General features: G+C 50.8%; 1 protein-coding gene across 1 annotated transcript in view; it reads left to right on the top strand.

Annotated features, from left to right (window-relative positions):
- The window catches only part of TACC2 (transforming acidic coiled-coil containing protein 2), a 158,785-nt gene that overhangs the window by 97,633 nt on the left and 45,673 nt on the right, over positions 1 to 15,479 (top strand). The window lies entirely within an intron of this gene.

Here is a 15,479-nt window from a genome sequence, read left to right as displayed (position 1 = left end):
GCAGTATTTCTATGGAAGTAGATTGCCCTAGTCTTCATTCTGAGGAATGACTGGTGGGTTTGAACTACCAGCCTTCTGGAGCAGTCACATGCCTTAGGTATTACGCCACCAGAGCAGTTCATATACACTTTGTCTCATGGCGTTGACAGCAATCTCCCACAGTGCAACAGCTCTTCTCCCACTTCCTCCCCATAGCCACCTCTTCCCTGTGTCCTTCCCTCCATGCACTCCTGCCCCCTGAGCTGTCTCCCCGTGCATACATAGCCCTTCTATTCTCCCATGATTGAGCTCTCTAAAGAGTATATCTACCTGAGGTAAATGTTCAACTCATGTGCCTGTGTTTTGTTTGGCTGGGTTGAAACCATTGAGTGGGTTTAATTCCAGACCTGAAGGGCAGGTAGGAGCCATAGTCTCAGGGGTTCCACCAGGCTCTGTCAGACCAACAAACCTGGTCTCTTTTTTTTTTAATGGTTTTGAGTTTTGTTCCACATTGTTCTCCCACTCTATTCAGGATCTCCTATACATAGATCCCCCTCCGGGTGGTTGACAGTGGTAGCCGGGCACCATCTAGTTCTTCTGGTCTCATAGTTGTATAGGCTGAGGATCACATGGTGTACCCGTTGGTTGAACTAATTGTTTCCATGTGTCTTTGGTTTTCTTCATTCTTCTTTGCCCTGGATGAGGAGAGACCCATCGTTGTATTTTTATGTGCAGAGTCTTGGTTGAGACCCCTGACATCCGGGAGACCATGAGCTGCCATTTCTTAAGCTCAGGCTCTCTGGAACCTTTGTCCTCCTGATGAACAAGTATGGCTGTGGGACGTGTTTGTGGAGCATGTCCTCTGGGCAGGGCCTGAGGATTGCCCGTTTGCAGATCCACTGCCATTGAGTCAGATGCGACTCATAGCGACCCCTCCTTGGATTTCCGAGGCAATATCACTACAGAAGTAGATTGCTCAACCTTCCTTCTGAGTAGTGGCTGGTGGGTTTGAACTGTCAGCCGTCTAGTTAGCAGTCAAATGCCTCAGGCATTATACCACCAGAGCTCCTAAGTGAAGCATACCAAGGACTAAACCCACCCTGGAAGCTTGTTCTCACCGAGCCGGGAGACCCTCTCGGGTCTCTGATGGTCCACGTTCCTTCCACACAGCGGGCATGACACTGGATTAAAGCCCTGCTCCTGGGAGCCTCACAGAGTAATCCATTGCTTTCCAAGCTGCTCAGGATTAGCAGAGTGGTTGAAATCTACATGTAAAGTGCATGTGTATCGGTAGAGAGCAGTGACTTCCTGTGTGAGTCAGGTATGTGATAACCATGTAAAGTGCATGTGTATTGGTAGAGAACAGTGATTACCTGAGTGACTCAGTCATGTGTTTACATTGTAAGGTGCGTGTATGTATCAGTAGACAGCAGTAACTTCCCGTGTGACTTAGTCATGTGTTCACCATGTAAGGTGCGTGTGTATCAGTAGAGAACAGTGATTTCCTGTGTGACTCAGGTCTGCATTCACACTGTAATGTGCGTGTGTATCAGTAGAGAACAGTGACTTCCTGTGCGACTCAGTCGTGTGTTCATATTGTAAGTTGCATGTGTATATTGGTAGAGAACAGTTACTTTCCGTGTGATTTAGTCATGCGTTCACCATATAAGGTGCATGTGTATCAGTAGAGAGCAGTGATTTCCTGCATGAAAATCACTCAGTTGTACATTCACACCGGGCAGAGAATAATCAGGACCTGAGGACAGGGATGAAAATGCCCATCAACAGCTGCCCATGCAGCAAGGACTCCCACCCCTCTGCATTATCATTACCAGTCATAATTTGTAAGTCTTCAAAAGACCACTTTAAAGGCACCGTTATCAAAGAGGAACTATAAAGTCAAAACACATGAGCTGTCATTATTGCTGGACAGTAAACCAGCTGCTGCCTCATGGTGCCGTCATGTGTGTCCGAGTGCAACCATGGTTCACAGGGCTCTGTCAGAGCGCAGCCATGATCCACAGGGTCACGGTGCTGTCATGTGTGTCAGAGTGCAGCCGTGCTCCAAAGGGCTGTGTCAGAGCGCAGCCGTGATCCACAGGGTCATGGTGCCGTCATGTGTGTCAGAGTGCAGCCGTGATCCACAGGGTTTTCATTTTCAGTGGCTGATTTTTTCGGAAATAGCTCTCTAGGCCTTTCTTCTGAGACCCCTCTGGGTGGACTCGAACCTTTAACCTTTTGGTTAGTAGCTGAGTGCTTGACCATTTGCACCAGCCAGGAACGTCACTGATGAAAGAACAGGACCCCAGTGAGCAGGGTAGTCTCCCGGTGTGCTGTTGCTCATTCTGACTAGAGGGGCGACATCGAGAGAGCGAGGGAAATGGAAAGAGGGGAGGGGGCAGAGGGAGGGGGCAGACTCCGAGAGCAGAGGCAGAGGTGAGGGGAGCATCATGGTCACAATGGCAGAGAGGACACTTGGGCGAGGGCATAGTTGTTTGCCATCGAGAGTGTGGAAGCTGGCGCTGCCACTCTGCGAGTGGAGATCCTCCACCTGTACTTTCCAGGTCAGACCTGACGTCAGCCGCACCCTCACTCCCCTCGATCCTGAGACAGCTCTTTGCCCAGGATGTGCACCAGCAACATAGCACTTCAGGGGCCTACCCCTACAGAGGTCACTCGGTCGACCCCAGAGACCTGAGTGGCCCACTGCCTCCCCCGTTACTCCCTACATTATTGAAGAGCTTCAGGCTGCTGCAGACACGTGATCGTTGTTGGTTGAGGGAGGCAGCTGGTTAAGGTCTGGCCAAAAGAACAGGGGAAGATGGGAGCAGACCCAAGCTGGCTGGCTGGCTGCCCTAAGTGGGCAGTCCAGGTCCAGGTGCACAGACAGCATTGGATCCATTCTCCTGGAGATAAGGGAAACTGATAGCATCCAAACAGGGCACACTAGGTCTCTAACTTGTCAGTGTACAGGAACCTCTCGACACAAAGGTGCTCGAGGTAGGACGGGGGCAGAAGATGCGGGTCCTTGGCTTGGCTGTGCCCCTGGATGGCTCTGAGCCCCAGGCAGGTCACTGAAGCTCTCAGCTATGGGCTTTCTTCCTCAGAACCCAGAGGATATCAGCGCATTTTTTTTTAATTAGGATTTGGGTGAAGATTTACAGAGTAAATTCACTTTTCATACAGCAGTTCACATATACTTTGTCTCATGTCATTGACCAAAATTTACAATGCAGCAGCTCCCCTCCCACTTCCTCCCCATAGTTACCTCCTCCCAGTGTCCATCCCTTCATACTCGAGGATATGGTCTCTTGACAGCAGGGACTTTACCTGTCTGGCTCACCTGCCCAGGTGCCTGACACAGGACAGTGGAAGGACCTGCTGATATAGTCATGGTGTGATCCCCATGCATCACCCGTTATAGGGATCAGTGAGTTCGTGGAAAGCTCTGAGGAGCTAGCTGGGGTTACTCCCATTGCTGGCATAGCCACAGCCCCTGGCCTGGGGCAGCCTCTCCCTGGTACTAGAACCCACCTGGGAAACCACATGAAATCACAAGAAAGCTTGGGAGGTGGAAAGGGAGCTGCAGACCAAGATGGATGGTCCTTGCTGGCTCAGGGAGCTCCTGGAGGGTGGCCCTGCTGTACCCTGTGCATGCAGCCTGGAGGAGTGGTGGCCTCTGGAGGAGTGATGGCCCCAGGGGTCTGCCCCTTGACTGCAAAGGGGGACGGCTATTTCTGGTCATGCCACTTTGCTTTGTCCAAACTCCTTGGTGGCTTTTCCTGTTACACTGAGTCATTGTGTCCCATTCCTGTGCCCTAGTGGGATTTAGGAGAACTTGCTGAGTTTTCAGCCACGTGGTTGGGCTCTGCCCTGTTTGGGTCCATCCACTGGTACCAGGGCAGTCTTGATTTCTCCTGGTACCCATTTTAAAATAGCTTGTTCTGATTAGAGGAGCACATACTAGTTTGTCTATTTGCATGTGTATTTCTGTCTCTACTTTGTTGTTATGTGCTGTCAAGTCAGACCCGACTCATGGTGGCCCCTCCTTGGGTTTCCAAGGCAGTATCACTACGGAAGTAGATTGCCCAGCCTTCCTTCTGAGGAGTGGCTGGTGGGTATAAGTATGTATATGTATACAGATGTGCACGTGTGTATGTATATATGTAATTATTTTAACCAAAACACCTTCCTTCATTTGCTGTTGTCCTGTTAACTGCTTAGCTTGGCACTCTCCTTACTGTACCTATGAAGCCATCCTACTCTAACAGCCCAATGCTCACAGGGCCTGTCACTTGTCAGATGCTCAGGGAAGCCCTCACAGTCGACCGAACATTACAGGTCTTTGGAGTTCCTGCCCTGTCTTTTCCAGTCTCTCTGCGGCATGCAACACTCGGTCTTTATAGATGCCGACTTGCTGCCTGTCTCTAACACTGCCCTGCCCCTCATCATTTGTTTTGGGTTCAGAAACCAGAGACTGAACAAGTTCCAGAATGGTATGAAAGAGGCAAAGTGAGTTTTTGGAGACCAGAAGGGCTTTTTTTTTTGAGTCACACGCAGAGAAGCTGCAGGACAGGCTGTGTGTGTGTGACTGGGTCGAACAGACGTTTTTGCATCTTTGGGTCCCGGCCGGGTCTCAGGTGGGCGAGGTGCCTGTTGGCGTGTTACGGGCTTTCTGCCTAAGAAGGGCATGACTGCAGTTCTCTCCAGAAGAAAAGGCTGGGAACGATCGCCTGTCAGTAGTTCCTCCTGTGCCTGCCTGAATTCCATGTGTATGTTCTTTTTCACTCACATCAAGACTTCTTTTTAGGTTTTTAAGAATTTGAGTTGACAGTAAAGATTCCAATTTAAGTTACTCAAGCGAGGAGTTCAGCTGCAAAGAATGAGATTTGGGGGATGTCAGTGATGAAGGAGAGGAAATAAAAGGGCCACCTGAGCCTGTCTTCAATTCTCCCAAGACTCGATTCACAGTCTGGCGTTTGGCCAGGAGAGCCTAGCGTGATGCCGCTACAGCGCAGTTGACGAGGAGCCGGGGAGTCAATCCACCTCCACCTGCACCACTCACGGGGAGCCTTGGCCTGCAGAGCGCCTCTTTGCAGCCTCACGTCGTCACGAATAATCCATTTTCAAATGAAGCAGGAGGGGAGGTGTGTGTTTCTGGGGCATATCTGTATACACCCACATCTGAAGTGGCACCCCGAGCATTCTGAAAACTCCCCTGTCCTGAAGCCCCGGGGGTGAGTGCACCTTGTGGGACAGATGAGGTCAAGCTCAGTGTGACTCTGAATGTTCCCACGTTTTCCAGGACACGCATCTGTCCACCGAAGGCCTGGGGAACAGCGGTCCTTCCACCTTGTGAAGCCACCAGGTAGCTTTGACCAAATACGCTAGTAGACATTGTCAGCCTGCTAGTAGACATTCCCACGTCTGTAGTGCTTGGAAGCCCAGGGCAGAATCGGAGCTGCAGGAACAAGGGGGAGAGCTTATCTCGAGTGTGAGTGTTCCTGTTTCACAGACAAGTGAGCCGAGGACCCAGGAGGTCAAGTGACTGGCCAAGGTCACACAGCCGGAGAGCGGGGGACCCAGCTGGGAGAGAGTCCATGGTACACCTGCATCCCTTCCACTCTGATCCCCTTTTGGGTATTAGTTCTCTCCCCATCCGTTTGCTCTGGGCATTTTGTTTATTAGAGTCGCCTACCCATTTCTCCACTACCCGTCTGTCCGTCTGTCTACTGGGGTGCCTTGCGTGCTGCTGTGGTGCTGGAATCTATGCCACTGGTGTTTCCGATGCCAGCAAGGTCACCCATGGCGGACAACTTGCAGCAGACTCTCCAGATCAGACAGACTGCGAAGAAAGGCCTGGTGTTCTGAATACCGCTGGTAAAGACCCTGCGGGTCACACTAGGATGTTGTCTGACGGAGTGCTGGACGGGGAGCCCCCAGGCTGCGAGGCACCTGGAATGCACAGGGCCGCAACAATGGACTGGGGCGGACCAACAGTGGTGGAGAGGGCTCAGGACCCGGCGGGGTTTCACTGTTACACATCAGATCACTGTGAGTCAGCGCTGACTCGAAGGCAGCTAACATCGTCCTCTTCTAGCTGCGCGCACACGACCCACGATGGGTCAGTTAGATGGCCCCCCCCGGACCTTCAACCCTGAGCTGAGTGCTAAGAGGTCCAGAAAGAGCTGGCGATCAATGCCAGATTCCTGTCCCCTCGAACCTGGTTCCTCCAGTAGCCTTTCTTCAAGTCCGGTTTTGCTTTAGATATCCAGAGCTGGTTCCTGTGTCTTGCACCTGTGTTTAGGTTACAGGTGCTGTAACCAGGTCTCTTGAGCTCCTCGGCCTATGCTCTTGGCTTGTGCCATGCCATTCTGTTGTGGGGTGTGGAGCCTCACCCAGAGGCGGCCTGCATGGTGGTAGCCGTTGCCCCTTGAGCCCTGCTGGTAACTCGCAGCGCAGCCCTTAGTGGACCTGAGCGTGAGAGCTGTCCCTTAGTCTGATTCCCTCTAGGGCTGGGAACTTTGCTGTCATCTGCGTTGGCTTTTCCTAGGTGGCCTCACTCAACAACAGAGTCAGCCTGGCACAGTCAGGCAGCTGGCTTGCCAGAGCGTCTGTTTGCGGGAGGCAGCACCTGACCCAGTGCTCCTCAGTCACCTGACGGCCCCGACAGTCTCAGCCTTTGTGGTGAGATCACACGCTCCCTTTACCTCAGGATCGAGGAGCAACAGTGCAGAGCAAATTCTGTTTCATGTCCAGGGCGGGTGAATTACAGGAAAGACCCGTTCCTGTCAGCCCCCCAAAAGTTAAAAGAATTACCAGTCTGGTCAAGCTATTGTAGGCAGGAGGGAAGTGTGTGTGTTTGTGTGTGTGTGGTGTGGGCTATGTGTGGTGTGTGTTTATGTGTGTGGTGTACAGTGTGTGTGTGATATATGAGCATGAGTGTGTGTTTAAGTGATGTATATGTCTCTTTGTGGCATGTGTGTGTAAGATGTGTGTTTATGTGTATGATGTATGGGTGAGTGATTATTTCTGTGTAGTATGTATGTGTGTTTGGCTGTGTGTTTGGTGTGTATGTGTGTGTGGTGTGTATGTGTGTGTGATACATGTTTGTGTGGTGTATGGGTGTGTGTGTGTGTGGTATGGTGTGTGTTTATGTGTGTGATGTGTGTGTGTGTGTCTATGGTATGCGCTATGTATGTGATGTGGTATATGTGTGGTATGTGGTGTGCAGTATATGTGTATGGTGAATGTATATGTATGGTATACATTTGTGTGTAGTGTATGGGTGTGTATGTGTGTATAAGTGTGTGGTGTATGTGTGGTGTGTGTGTATGTGGGTATTTATGTGTGTTATGTGTGTGTGTGTTATGCATGTGGGTGGGTGTGTGCATATGTGGGTGTGGTGCATATGTCTGTGTGTCCAGCATGTGTGTATGTTTATGTGTGTTTTGTGCGTATGTGGTGTGTGGGTGTGTGTGGTGTAGTGTATATATTTGTGTGTGCTATGTGTGTGGTATATGGGTGTGTATGGTATGGTGTGTATGTGGTATCGGTGTGCGCTCTGTGTGTGTGTGCTTATGTGTGGTATGTGTGCATTTTATGTATGTAGTATATAGGTGTGTGTGGTGTGTGTGCGTTTATGTATGTGGTGCCTGGGTGCATGTGGTGTGTGTGTGGTGTCTGTGTGTATGGGTGTATGGTGTAGTGTGTGCTGTCTGTGTGTGTGCACTCTGTGTGTGTGTTTGTTGGAGTGGGCCCAGCTTTTCTGGACAGTGTTGTCTAATCACCATCCAGTGCATGCACTCTGTGGTGTGTGGTGTGTGTGTCTTTATGTGTATGGGGTATGGGTGTGTGTGGTGTGTGTTTTATGTGTGTGGTATGGTGTGTGTGGTGTCTGTGTGTGCTATGTCTGCATGTGCTCTGTGGTGGTGTGTGTGTGTTTATGTGTATTGTGTATGTGTGTGCGCGGTGTCTTGGCGTGTGTGTTTATGTGTGGTGTGGTATAGTGTGTGTGGTGTCTGTGTGTGTGCTGTGTCTGTATGTGCCCTGTGGTGGCGTGTGTGTCGTTATGCGTATTGTGCATGGGTGTGTGTGGTGTCTGTGTGTGTGGGTGTGGGTGTGGTGTCTGTGTGCACTATGTCTGCGTGTGCTCTGTGGTGTGTGGTGTGTGTGTCTTCATGTGTATTGTGTATGGGTGTGTGTGGTGTCTGTGTGTGTGGGTGTGTGTGGTGTCTGTGTGTGCTATGTCTGCGTGTGCTCTGTGGTGTGTGGTGTGTGTCTTCATGTGTATGGTGTATGGGTGTGCGTGGTGTCTGTGTGTGGGTGTGTGTGGTGTCTGTGTGTGCTATGTCTGCGTGTGCTCTGTGGTGTGTGGTGTGTGTGTCTTCATGTGTATGGTGTGTGTGTGGTGTCTGTGTGTGTATGGGTGTGTGGTGTGCTGTGTGTGCTGTCTATGTCTACATGCACTCTGTGTGTATGTGTGTGTGTGTGTTGAAGTGGGCACAGCTTTTCTGGACAGTGTTGTCTAATCACCATCCAGCTGAGTATTTTGATGAACGGCATCTAGGACACAGCAGTTTCAAACGTGTTCACAGCTTCAGCAAACCCTGACTCACATAGTGTTGGGATGCAGCGATGAATGAGACAGCTTGATCCGCCAAGAGTTGTTTCATTTTGGGAAGGTCTCCCTCTCTCTCCAGGGACGGGAGATGGTCTCTTGGCCTGGCCACTGCCAGCTGATCTTCCTTGATGTAGAGCTTTTAGCCAACTGTCGCCTTTACCTGGGCTTGACCTCCAAAGAGGGAGGGAGGCAGGAGAGAGGAGCTCAGACAGCATGCTCCTTGCTCAGGCTGTCCCCTCTGCAGGGACCCAGAGGGTGAGACTTACATCCTGGGACCGGCCTCCATCCCAGAGGGCCTGCACAGTGTCCGTGTACTCAGGCTGGGGGTCCTAGAACCTCCTCCAAGGATCACTGTCATGCTGGGAATTCAAACTCGTATTCTGAGGAATTGGATCTTGAAAAATGTACACTTACCTTTGGCAGATGCTTAACCAACTATGTCTTGATAATCAGGTAACTTGAGATTTCCAGAAGTATTCCAGAGTGGTACGATTTTGGGGGTAAAGAGCGTTGCATGGAGGAAGCCACTGTATTTGGACAAAGGCTCTAATTTTGAGGTTGCCTGATGAAGACAGGCCACCCAGTTGTGTGGAACCCTGGGCTGGGAGTCAGGGGAGCCGGATTCCAGTGGCGGGTCCATCGACAATGAGCCAGTGACCGTGGGCTCTCAGGCCTCTGTTTTCCCCACTTGATTATAAAACGAGGTGAACGTGTGGGAGTCTGGGATGACCTCTGCATTCTTCCGGCTTCAAAGCTGGGAGATCCCATGGTCTCTGAATTTTCCTTGGAAATGTATTGGCTAGGATAGTAAATTATTATGCAAGCCCTTGAATTACATCTAGGGAAATCTAGAGCAAAATGAAGCCATGTAGTGATACGCTGGAAACTGCATTTATATGATCTTTCTAGTGAGAAGTGACTGTATCTTGTATTAAGATATCTATTTTTTATTTATGTGCATACACACATATACATGCAATTCACATGTACATGTATGTATATGTGTTCATATTGTGGTACATTGTGTTCTGTTATATTCACAGACACATACGTGGTTGGATATGGGTACCGACCTATTTTGTAGTTATAGTTCAAAGAAGTAAAACATGAAGATATTTAAACCAAGTCAAAATACAGGGAAACAGGCCCTGAGGTTCTACGATTTGCCAGTGACCTGACTCTTGCTTTGGGGGCAGTTTCTGAGAAGTGTTCTGTTTGACAAAGGGCTTCATCTGTGTTGTTGTTGTTAGGTGCAATCGAGTCGGCTCCAACTCCCAGCGACCCCATGGACAACAGAACAAAACACTGCCTGGTCCTGTGCCCTGTGCACAGTGGTTGCCATGCTCGGCCCATGGTTACAGCCACTGTGTCATCCGTCTCATTGAAGGCCTTCCTCTTTCTTACTGACCCTCTACTTTACCAAGCATGACGTCTTTGTCTGGGGACTGGACTCTGCTGGTGGTGTGTCCAAAGTCCACAGACGAAGCCTTGCCATTCTTGCTTCCAAAGAGCATTCGGCCTGTACTTCCTCCAAGGCAGATGTGTTTGTTCTTCATAGTCAGTCTCCCCCAACACCACAGTTCATCTGTGGAGGGGCTGATTTCAGCACTAGGTGGAGCCAGGGATTTCAGACTGCTTGCTCTGTGGGACTTGAGAGCTCTGTGAAGATTCTCTGGATTTCATTTGAAAAAATTCTTTATCTATACAACTATGAGACCAGAAGAACTAGATGGTGCCCAGCTACCACTGCCATCCACTTGGAAGGGATGTAGGAGATCCTGCATAAAGAGGGAGAACAATGTGGTACAAAACTCAAAATCATTTGGAGGCAAAAAAAAAAAAGAAGGTGGGGACCAGGTTTGCTGGTCCAATAGAGCCTGGTGTAACCACTGAGACTATGGCCCCTAGCTGCCCTTCAGGTCTGGAATTGAACCCACAACTGTGGTTTCCAGCCAAACAAAGTACAGGCATGTGAGTTAAACACTTACCTCAAGTAGACACATGCCCTGGAGAGAACAATCATGGGAGAAGGAAGGGCTGCTTATGCATAGGGAGATAGCTCAGGGTGCAGAAGATTATGAAGGGATGGACACTGGGAGGAGGTAACTATGGGGAGGAAGTGGGAGGGGAGCTGCTTCATTGTAAATTTTGTTCAATGACATGAGACAAAGTATATGTGAACTGCTGTATGAAAAGTGAATTTACTCTGTAAATCTTCACCCAAATCCTAATAAAAAAAAAAAAAAAAAAACACTCAGGGAACTTGGCAGGTTTGGGTTTCAGTGGCTCCCAGTCTGTTGACACTCAGGGTTACAAGTTTGTCCTTCTGTTCCATGTACGCCACACTGCATGGATTGGACAGCACCACATACTTCTGTTCCATGTACACACACTGCACGGATTGGACACCACCACATACTTCTGTTCCATGTACGCACACTGCATGGATTGGAGACCCCCACATACTTATGTTCCATGTACGCACACTGCACGGATTGGACACCCCCGTGTACTGCCTTGTGCTAATTGATGAATTCACTTTTGTGCAGTTATGCAGCCCTCTTGTCCTGTCTGCCTGAAGGCTGTCCCACAACCGCATGACAAGCTGTTAAAGCCAGTTGCTGTGTGCAGCCCCTCATTCACATGCATCAGGACTTTCCTTGGGAATGTGCCAGCAGGAGAGAACTCAGCAGGTATCGAGCTGCACCTGGCATCCCCAACTCCCACAGTCAGATCTTCAAGTTCATTCCTACAGCTTGAGTGTTTTGAATGATGTTGTTGTTTGGTGTTACCAAGTTGGTTCCGACCCATACCAGCCTCGTGTGCAGTGTAAGGTAACACTGCCTGGTCCTGCAACGTCCTGACAACTGTTGCCATGCCTGAGCCCATTGTCACAGCCAGGGGGTCAGTCTCTCTCACGGAGGGCCTTCCCCTTCTTCTGTGACCCCCCACTGTACCAAGCATGATATCCTTCTGCAGGGAGGTCCCTCCTGACAACATGAGCTGGGTATGAGAGACGAGGTCTGGCCATTCTGACTCCCAAGGAGCCTTCCAGCTGAATGACAGACTTCCTAATAAGGATCTGTTATAAATGGAGCTAAGGTCAAAGTGAAGTACGCTACTACCCTCCTTTGTGTGGGAATTCCATGTAAGATTTCACTTGAAACAAAGTGTGTTGCTAAGAACGTACGGAAGTTACTGGAGGACGAAAAGGGCACAGATTTGAGAGACAGATGGGACCAGACTTGAGCCCTGGCTGCCAGTAGTTACTAACTGTGTGTGGCCTGGGGTGGGGTAATTTCATCTCCAAGCTGTGGTTTTTCTCATCCATAAAATGGGCCTGCTCTACATAGGCAGCAATTTTTCTGTGTGTTTTAAGATGATAGATAAATGTCCAAATGAGCCTCACACGGTGCCTGACGTGTAATTATGTTGTCAATAAATAGTAGCTGATAATATGCAGGTAGTTTGATATCTCCAGTCCCTGTCTGTCAGTGTGTTGCACTGTGGTGGCTTACATGTTGCTGTGATGGGGGATGCTATGGGACCAGTGTTTCAGATCCCAGCGGGGTCACCCATGGAGACAGGTTCAGCAGAGCTTCCAGTCTAAGACGATGGGGGAGGCCTGGTGACCTACTTCTGAATCACAGCAGAGCCCTGTCCAGTGTAGCCCTGAACAGTGAGCCCCCTGGGCTGGAGGGCCCTCACAATACCCAGGGGCCGTGACAGTGGACTCACAGCAATGACCGTGAAGATGGTGCAGGGTGGGCAGCGTTTCCCGAGGTGGCCGTGTGCAGGCACAGTGCCACCTCACAACAACCACAGAGCAGCCTGGCATCTAACACTGCCTGTCATGCTAGGAATTAAAGTCACTGTATTTAATGCCTGGTCATTAGGAACTATTTCTTTATACTGTGGAAATACACGTATTTTTGTATTTGCTTATTTACTTATATGGTGAACATAGCATATGTGTACCCTGGTACATAGATTTTCTATAAGTTAGGGACATTTTAGCAGACCAGAGTGGCACATTCTTTTTCTGATGCGTTGCCCCGTCTTCCTTCCGTGGAGTGGCTGGGGGGTTTGAACTGTCAACCTTCTGGTTAGCAGTCAAATGCCTTAGGCACTGTGCCACCAAAGCAACTTTCTGATGCATGTATGTGTCAAATTAAATTAATTTCATTTTGAAAGTATGTGGTGTGTCAGCAGAAACTTTCTTGTATTTTAGTTTCTTCTGGTAGGAAAAAAGGAACTGAGTCGCCGGTGGGAACCGTTTTGATGCACCGGGACTCCCAAATGCTGCTTTATTTTTATGGACAAACTCTTTGTGGGTGGACTACAGAAATCTCGGCTCTTGGAAGTGTTTTTGAGCCCCCGGGAAAATGAATGGGGAGAAAAGAGCTAATTGAAAAAGCTGCCATCCGCCTCCTCTAATTAACTTGCTCTCTGCTCGTGGGAGGGGGCGTGGGAATAGGAAAACAAGGTAGGCAGGGCCGGAAGTGAATGCCACGCTGACGATGCATGCTGGCCCCCGGGGCTTTGACCCCGAAATGGTTTACAGTAAACGGGGGGAACTACAAAGGGGAAAGGGGCTCGCTCTGCCTCCACAAACGCACGGCCGATGGTGAATGGTGGTCCTTCTCTGAGCAGGTGTCTGGGCTGTGCAGCTGCCACCTCGGAGCCTCATTGGAATTCAGCGGCTCAAATCCGAGTGCATCCGGCCCTCCCTGCCACTTGCCTGTGCTGTTGGGACAAAGCAGAGCCCTTTGTGCTCCAAAGCCATGCATCACCAGTGCCCAGGGATGCAGAAGGCACAGCCTCGCCCTCCACATCTCTGCTGGAGCGGGGCAGCCTCCCAACCTGCGGACCCCGGAGAACTCACAGCACTGCGGCCTGGTGATGCAGTGAACTTTTTTTGTGGCATCAAAGGAGACATAGATCCCAGAGACACTAGCAAGGGAATCTGGGTAGGAATTTGGGGGACGGAGGCTGCACTTCAGTGGAGATGGCTTTTGGCTCCTGGCAGATGTGGTCTCCGGTGGAGTGGGCCCGGTGGGTGTGGACAGCCGTGACCAGCGGTGGTGACTCCAGCCTCCTAGTCCTTGAAGGCAGCACTGGAAAGAGGCAAGTTGGCTTTGTGTGTGTTGTCACCATTATCGCCGATGCGTGCACGGCTGGGAGCTGGGCGAGGGGACTGGGTTCTCAGGGTGGAGCCCAGGGCTCAGCGGTGATCAGAACTGTCGCTCCTCTTGGATGTTCAGTTGTGTAACCACCTGGTGTTTTTCATGCTGATGAACAGATTCTGCAAAACTTTGGGTCCCTACATCTGTTGTTGTAGGGTGGATCTTGAAGTCTCCCCACAGACAAAAGCCAAGTCCTTTAATGTTACTGTGTGTGTGTGAAGCGTCAGTCTCTCCCCTGGTGCTGTTGTATGAATTAGGAGTTGTGAAATTTCCTAGTGCATAGCAGCTCTGGTGTCCCTGTTCGTCTCTTGGGGTCCCTGGTGGGCTTGGTGTCTGTCTGGAGGGGCCGTGTCCTTGGGGAGGAGGGTTACTGGCACTGATGAAGTGAGTCACCAATAATGAGTTCTAGAAGCACTGATGTTGGCTTTCTGGAGGGGAAGTCAACCAGTGAGTGGCTCTGTCTGTGGGTTCTGGCTGACTGTGAGCGACTAGTGGTCTCTAGAAGATGGGGACGTTCGCTGAGATCCCTGCCCCTTTGGGTCTTGCACTTCACACAGTGGGGCTGTGAGGCTCAGTGACACTGCTCCCCTCCCCCGTCACATTCATGTCCCTGCTGGGACCATTTGTGCTAATCATTGCTCATAAGTCCCCACCCTCTTGACCATGAACTTCCTCATTTGAACTGTTGAGATAGGGATCAGCCCCGGCTGCTGTGCCCCTCTGGCTGTCCTCAGAGGTGGGTCAAGCCCCGGGCTGCAGACGCCTGGGAGTAGGAGTAAACTCGGAGAGGGGTGGCGCTGGGTGAGCTCAGTGGCCTGTTGGGAGCAGGACATACTCAGCAGCCTCTTTCCTTCTGGCACGAAACAGTCGCCAACAAAAGCAGGCAGCTGAGAAGGGCTGCTGGCCGTCTGCTTTGGATGTTCTTTAGCAAGGCTAGAGGTTGACCAGGTGGCCTCCCCTTGGTGGTGGGTGAAGCTACCTTGGGTGGGTTTTGGTCCAGTTCTTGAACGCAGGCTTTCCTGCCGACCACCAAGGCCATCCTCACACTGCTGGGCTCGGTGGGCTGTCTGTGTCTGTGGTCAGGCGCGTTCTGGGCTGGCGGACTGGCCGGCTTTTGTGTTTATCTTCTCGTTAGCAGTCGTTCATTCAACGGGCTGGGGATTCTGGGATCCCTCCTGGCTCTGAGTTCAGTAGACAGAAAGATAATCAACATGATGAAAAGGGAAGCAACACTAATAACAAATCGAGTCATGGATGTGTGCCACGAGAGGGTGCAGGAGAACGATGGGGTGGGGAGGGGAGCACCCAAGGGGAGTCATGCCACCGGGAGGGGTCAGTGCTATCCGGGTCGGGCCCATGGCAGCAGAGTGGGGTGGGAACTCACAGAGTGCCTCTCCGACAGCTTGACTGTTGATGGCCAGTCGAGGTGCCAGAGTTCCCAGAGCTTCTGCTGGGCTTGTATCAGCCACTAAGGCAAGTGGTGTGTGATCAAGGGGAGCTGAGTTCAAGTAAGTGTCACTTGGGCACCAGTGAAGTTGGTGGTGCTGACTCACTCTTGGGACTCATTTGAGCATTGAGCCACCCTCCCTAGCCCTGGGGCTCAGAGGCCACACAGCACCCGGCAGGGTGGGCCCACAGGCCCTCTGAAGAAATAGGCGCTGGGCCACTCTAACCTGGCTCTCTCCCTTTCT

Source organism: Orycteropus afer, unplaced genomic scaffold (assembly GCF_000298275.1).
Source record: "Orycteropus afer afer isolate SDZICR_OR568_19922 unplaced genomic scaffold, OryAfe1.0 scaffold00038, whole genome shotgun sequence".
NCBI lineage: Eukaryota > Metazoa > Chordata > Mammalia > Tubulidentata > Orycteropodidae > Orycteropus > Orycteropus afer.
The sequence above is the reverse complement of the archived record's forward strand: the minus strand, read 5'-3'. Positions and strand labels throughout refer to the sequence as shown.